Consider the following 6,159-nt stretch of genomic DNA (forward strand, 5'->3'; position numbering starts at 1 on the left):
ACGACAGTGATGAGTTTTTTTTTTTTTCAGAGGTAGAAATGATCTGTTATGCTGCAATCACACTAAACATGATCCGCGTGTGAAATTCGCGTTGGAGGTCTCTGTCTGTGGCTAAACTTTGCTGCTAGACATTTGTCCAAAAAAGATCACTCAAAGCCTCTAACGGTTTTGTGGGTGGAGCTACCGCCAACAGTTTTTAGCCTGGTTGCTACATGGAAGCATTGGGTTTTGAATGCAGCTTTAAGCTTTTATAAATCACTGATCTCCGTTATAAAAAAGGTTTTTGTAAAAATAAATTAATCAACGTGCTCTTGTTGTGTTCAGGTACCGAACTACAGAGTGTTTAGTGTTTCACCTCCAGGTAGACGCCAAGGCCAGCCAGGTAACTTGTCTCCTGATCAGTTATTTGTCTAGAGCTATTTTAAAAAAACAAAAAATGCAATAGGTTGTGTAGTGCAATAAATGTTTTTTGATCAGAATATAATTGAAACATTTTTTAACATTGAAAAATCTCTTTTGGTCTTTTTCAGATACTGAACTTCAGAAACTGAACTTCAGAAACTGAACTTCAGAAAGTTCACCAGAAAGTCACCATTTCACCAGAAAAGAGGTGTCAGTGGGTGAGTTTTATACTTATTTAATATATTCATCCTGAACTATTACCATTATTAGATTTATACGGCAGCATGGAAACATTTATGCAAATTTTAACTAGCCAAAGGTCTAAATAGAGCTGAAATTATTTACATTTGAACTAAACATATTTAGATTGCAGGCTGAAGGTGGCACAATGGAATGGAGGTGCAAGTTGTGTTCTGTTACTTTGGCACTATGCAGTACTACATATAATACTGCAGTACTACATAGCAAATATTCCAAAGTGTTTCCACTGCCATGTATGTGGAGACACTTTGGAATATTGTCATGTCTTTATGACAGTATATTACAATAATAAAATGATGTTGCATTAGCACCATTCCATCATTTGAAACCATGAAAACTCATCTGTCAAGATCTGAAATGGATTTATGTAGAGTAGATGCAGTCAGAGGAAATTGTGCAGTTTTTACATGTTTGTGTAACTTAAAGCTGCCCTTTTCTGAGACTAAGTCCACCAAAACAGACAGGAACTGGCCAGCTTGGTTAGGATTTATGACCTCCAGGTGAATTTCTAATGTGCATAATTCAAAAACGGATAACAGCTGTAAGAAGCCAAGGTGTAACTTGCCTTAAAAATGACTTTGGGTCTTTGACCTGAAGTGGATCATGCCATGAACACTGTATTGTACTCTCACTAGAAATAGACATCTAGAAAAGGTATCATTTTATTATTTCTTAAAGTTCCTTAAATAAATATTGGAAGTGTTTGCTCTGCATTTGCTTCAAAGGTAATGGATATTTCTTTTTATTCTTTTAGGACCAGCGTGACGTGAACATGAGACGGGCACTTGTCCTCCTTGCACTTCCTGTTTATCTGCATGAAGATGCCTCCAACTTCTTCAAGACCTGTACAGTAAGTGCAAACGACTCCCTGTCAATGGTTTTCACTAATCCTTTAATATTGATTGAGATTTTATTGAGTGACATAATAAATAGGGCAATTGTTTGTAGTTTGTAAACTGAGTGATATTTTTAAATGGTTTTAAAACTGAGACGGAAGATGAAAGGCGAACATCAGGGACTCCTGATTGGAAGGAGTGGAGTTTCGTTTACCTTTTCTGCTCCTGATCCATCATTATTTGAATAAAGAAAAATGAAGCTTTAGTCTTAAATTATTTTATAAATGTCCTCCTTCAGAAAAATGCTAAAGAACTTTTTAAAAACACAATTTTAATTGGAGTTGGTCCTTAAAACATCATAGCCAGTTGATTAAAAGCTAACAGAATGTTAGCATGAAAAGATTCCCATTGACAGATGGCAGGAATGTCAGTTTTGGACATTAGTGTGATGAATATCTTTGAGGGTCTGAACTCATCTGTGTTTTTTGTTTTGTATTTTCCAGAATACCAGACCTCACAGACACTGCTGTGGGTATCTTCTCAGTTGTCGTGGTGATGCTCCTGATGCTGCCGTCAGTGGTCCCACACATCTGGCTGACTAATCTCTTCTAACTCTTCGGGGACATCTATGCTCTGGACCTACAGCACCCCAAAAAACTTGAACTTGCCTTCATATTTATTCAGAATGCTGTCTTGAGCCTTGAGGACAGCAAACCACTGAAAGGACCTTTATTGACGCTGAAGAATGTTTCGTTGAGTGAGTCTTCCAGAATGGACTATTTGTTGGTTTAAGTGTTATGTAACTAATGTGTTTTGTTGTGATCATATGCTTTTTCTGCCGTACAATACAAAACCAACTCTTTTTGTCAATATGTTGTGTGGCACTCTTATAATGCAGTTTTATTGCACTTATTGTTTCTTCATCCTCTTGATAATTGTGCTTTTTTTTAAAGAGCAATTAAAAAAAGTGTATTATGCAATCACTATTGTGTGGCCTTCACGTTTGTTAGTTTTTATCAATGTTAGCCTTTAAAATGTAGTGGGGCAGTATCAATATCTCTGTTTAGAATACATTTTAAGCTGAAGAATTTTAAATATTTTCAATGCTACACATTTAATGAGTTAAAGAATTTATAAAGCATTTGAGTGAATTTTACATATTTTATGAGTTGAGTAATATAAAAATATAGTTAGTTAAAGCGTTTTTTAGTTGGAAAATATTAAAAACTTTAAGTAAATAATCTCTCTTTTATAAGTTGAGGAATCTTAATATTTTTTATATGAAATAATACAAATGTAAGCCAACTGACAATATAAATTTTAATAAATGTTAACTTAAAAGTTTTAATAATATAACTTAACTGTTGCGTAATCTGTTACAAAATAATTTTTAAGTTCAGTCAACTCGCTAGGGATTACAGTGCAGACGCTAACATGAACCAGCAAGAAATCCCAAATTAACAGACTTGTGGTGTGGAAAGGTATGTTTTTCAGCTAGCAGGAATAATCAAAGTATCCGTTCTCTGTTTCAAAATGAGATTGCCACAAAACCGTATGTTATCTCATACTGGAACAGCTTTGGATGTAGAATTCAGTGGGAAAAGGTTTGGACCCTGCCACAAAAGTATTTCATCACCAATAAAATCAGAGAAATTTCTTTCAACATTCTTCACAAATTTTATCCAGTGAAACATTTCTTTACTAAGTTTAAAAAAGATCTGGACATAAACTGTTCATTCTGTCATTCCTCACCAGAAACTGTGCCTCATCTTTTTTGGTTTTGCTCTTTCACTCAACTATTTTGGAAAGATGTGATACATTTTATAAGAACTCATCTATGTGAATGTAACCGGCAGGTCTGCCTGTGACAGGTGTAGGCTTGCTGATTGGGGATTTGGTACAGCTGTGTCTGTCCCTATATAAGAAACGGGGAGTGAGTGGACAGACAGTGGCTGCCTCTTTGCGTGGTGGTATGTATGGCTGAAGCTCCTCTTGTTGGGGGGGACGTAGATCACATTTTACTCATATTCTACTCTTTTTTTTAACTAGATGCTGTAAGCGGCTGGACGTATTGCAGATGTCTTGAGCCACTGCGTGTTCTTTACCCACCCTTTTTATACATTTTAATGTGCTTTTAGAGTGATGTTGTACTTATTGTGTGGTTGACTCTGATTTATTTTATTGGTTTACAGGTCTGAGTCGGGCGCCGGTGCGTGTGGTGTCGGTGAGGGGGCCTCTGGTGGCAGCGTCTTCCTCACTCCAGTTCCCTCACTGTATTTGTTTATTATTTTTCCCTTTTAGTGTGTAGTGGAAGTTTCTTTGGCATGTTTTTTTTCTTATCTTGTGTGGGGTTGTTTTAGTTGTTTTCAGCACGGAGTGGAGTGAGGTGCGCTGCCTCTTACTGGCTTAGTCCACGGCCTCTCTCTTTCCCTCCCCTCCTGCACGGGCGGTCGGCTCGGCCTTCCTGTTTTTATTCCTGGATCTCCCTTTTATTGTTTATTCTGTGTACTGTTAATCAGAGTGAAACTGCATTTTTAGAGTTTGAGTTTTTAATTAAATTACATGTTTTACAAGCTTTTATTGTCTCAGCCATTTTTTGTGTTGGTGGTCCCACTCTGCACTGACGGTACCTTGGTCACATGAAGATTATAGATTATTTTACGAGCATATTATTTTTGGATATTTTACACAAGAAAGACTTAATGCAGAAAAAATATATGTAGTTAATTTACTTATAATTATGGCTAAATACTTTATACACAAGTGTAAATATGCCAACAAAAAAACCGTGTTTTATGTTTTTCAGAAAGAAATGGTTTTGTATGTGAACAGTATTAAATCTTCCACTAACAAAAAAGCTGTCAGAACAGTTGAAACATGGTCTCTCCTGAAACTTTAACAGATTCCTTTGCCTTATTATTTTTGTTTTCTTTTTGCATAACCTGTTTTACATGGTTATCATTATGTTTTTTTTTTGTTCATTCTCATGGCGAACGTGAAGATTGTATTTTGCACACAGTGGAGTTTTGTGTTTGGTATTTTGTATGTGCAAGATATTGTTAAAGTTTATTTTAAAAAAAACGAACCGGCAAGAAGTAGCCACGGGGGTCCTGCAGCCATCGGAACCTTAACAAATATTTCATCTCCACCTCACCGTTGCCTTTTTTAAGAAATGACAGCTGGTTTTCCCACATTTATATGTAGTTATGGATCGAAAACAAGAGGAATTTGTTTTAATGTAAATGCGTGTTCCAGCGTCTACAGGAAGTGTCGCCCATAATTCACGCAAAGGCTCATGGGGGCTAGGAATAAGGTGGATACGGATTTTCTGTTTCGGTGGCACTTCTATTACCATTATTGGTATTTGAGACATTCCTTTGTGTCTCTAGAGATGCAGACAGATTTGTGACCACTTGAGGTGAAGATAAAATATTTCTTAAGGTTCCGATGGCCTTATTGGTTCGTGTTAGCGTCTGTTCAAAATGGGAGGTGGCGGCCTCTCGTCCAGAGCACGAGAAATCATCTGCCTTCCGTTTCATGCAAAGTGCCTTCCTTTTCATCCAAAGTCACTTCCGTTTCATGCATACTCCTCTCTCACACACACATATAAACTCTTCCTCACACGTTCATATATACTTGTCTTTCACATACATACATTCTTTTTTAAGAGTGACAATGAGAGTGAGAATGTATGTATGTGTAAAGTAATATATATGCATGCGAGAGAGAGAATATATGGATGTGCAAGTGAGAATATATGTATGCGAAAGAGAGTATATATGACTGTGAGAGCAAGAATGTATGAATGTGAGAGAGAGAATATATGGATGCGTAAGAGAATATATGTATGCGAAAGAGAGTATATATGACTGTGAAAGCAAGAATGTATGAATGTGAGAGAGAGAATATATGGATGCGTAAGAGAATATATGTATGCGAAAGAGAGTATATATGACTGTGAGAGCAAGAATGTATGAATGTGAATGGTTCAGAATAAATAATGTCTTATACGGCCCCTCATACTGACTGGTCTTCTTGTAACAGTTTCCAGCAGGCTGTGCACTAGTGTGTGTAATGCTGCCCCCCACAGGTGTTCATTAGAATTCAAACTAATAAATCAGAAACACATTCTGACAATTGACTTAATTGAATCTTCATGGCAGGAGAAGGGTGCAGGTCGGCCCTTTTTTACCGACTTCTGACATGAATACAGTCAGAAAACAGTCTCCCCCTCTACTCCTTGTCCCATTGCTTGTGCCACTGGCTGTCCAGATGTTTTTTGCATATACTAAAGCATTCTTGATAACCCAAACGTGTTAGCACATCAATACTATCTTTGGGGTTAGGGACTGCTTTGCCAAAGCATCCAAATTATCATTCCCCTCAATCTCAACATGTCTAGAACCCCGATAAACAAAATGCTGCATCCCAAACTCTTCACCGCATAAAGACACTGCAAAATTTCAAAATATCCAGTAGGGACGGGCCTCAGATTCCCCATGATGAATGGCAAACAATTCATAGGATGAGTCAGAGAATATGATCGCACAGGGGACAAGAACACGATTTTTAGGATTTCCCCTGACAGGTGTTGTTCTAGAAGCAACCTCCAGAATCATAGATACCAACGATTCCCACATCTCATCCGTAGTTCCATCAT

At 37.2% G+C, this 6,159-nt stretch overlaps 1 long non-coding RNA gene across 1 annotated transcript; it reads left to right on the forward strand.

Moving 5' to 3' along the window:
• The first annotated feature begins 3,346 nt into the window (after positions 1–3,346).
• LOC111947926 lies at positions 3,347–4,077 on the forward strand. Its single transcript, XR_002873886.1, has 2 exons — positions 3,347–3,469; positions 3,549–4,077. It is a non-coding gene; the product is annotated as an uncharacterized LOC111947926 (long non-coding RNA).
• The last annotated feature ends 2,082 nt before the right edge of the window (positions 4,078–6,159 follow it).

The sequence above is a fragment of the Oryzias latipes genome, chromosome 9, assembly GCF_002234675.1.
Source record: "Oryzias latipes chromosome 9, ASM223467v1".
NCBI classification, from domain to species: domain Eukaryota; kingdom Metazoa; phylum Chordata; class Actinopteri; order Beloniformes; family Adrianichthyidae; genus Oryzias; species Oryzias latipes.